Genomic DNA, 890 nt, shown 5'->3' with positions numbered 1-890 from the left:
AGGACAAAGAGAACTCTAAAAACCAATGGTGGTAGTAGTGCAGGGACGAGGAGTGCATTTGCAAGAATGATTGGGCTGGAGCCCGGGCTAGTGGGCGTAAAAGGTGCAATTAACTAGCATTGTACATTAATAAAATTAATAGTTAGTTTAACCGACTAGTATTTCTGGTGTCGACTAGCTAAGGGTGTATTTGTTTCCAGGAAAATAACTAATGTTTTCAGGTAGCTTGGACTGTCTGCAGTAAGGGGGCTTCCGAGAAAAGAAAAGACCACAGAAAAGTCCCCAGGGTGAACAGGCCGAAACCAACAAACAAGAAGGCAGCCGTACTCTATCTCCCCCCAGTGTTTACCCTTGATGCCACACCAATTTCGGGAGCGCCTTCAGCTTCTCCTCTCTTCTGAAGCTATCTTCCCTAACGTTAACGTAAGCGTAAACCCAAGACATTCACTAAACCCCAGCAACGTTGCAGTTAATCAGCTCAGAATTGAATGTTAGCATCAGGAGAATGCTCAACCAAGGCACCCCAAAAACTCCAAAGAATGATGTGCTGTACACGCCTGCATGCTCAACGCCGTACAGTGCCCATTAACACAAACGCAATCGGGCATATTTGTTCGGATTAAGAGTTAAAACCAAATCAGTTCATGCAGCAATATTAAAAGCCATAACCTTGACTTTGTCATTGGTGAACAAGGAGATGTCAAATTACATAAATATTTCTAAAAGCCTGGTAATACGTAATTATGAAAGGAGAACTGGATGGGAAACTGTATTGTTTAATTTTTAAAAATAAATGACTATTTACAAAAACCCTCTGATGGTTGGCAGTAATGAAAAGTTAATCGTAATTGCCTTCAACCAACCAAGTTATTAAAAACTGCCTCATGGTC

The 890-nt window shown here is 41.5% G+C and overlaps 1 protein-coding gene across 1 annotated transcript in view; it reads right to left on the bottom strand.

Annotated features, from left to right (window-relative positions):
• Nucleotides 1-890, bottom strand: part of LOC118328074 (synaptophysin-like protein 1) — a 14,223-nt gene that overhangs the window by 3,325 nt on the left and 10,008 nt on the right. The window lies entirely within an intron of this gene.

Source organism: Morone saxatilis, unplaced genomic scaffold (assembly GCF_004916995.1).
Source record: "Morone saxatilis isolate NCDOM2014 unplaced genomic scaffold, NCSU_SB_2.0 Contig18, whole genome shotgun sequence".
NCBI lineage: Eukaryota > Metazoa > Chordata > Actinopteri > Moronidae > Morone > Morone saxatilis.
The sequence above is the reverse complement of the archived record's forward strand: the minus strand, read 5'-3'. Positions and strand labels throughout refer to the sequence as shown.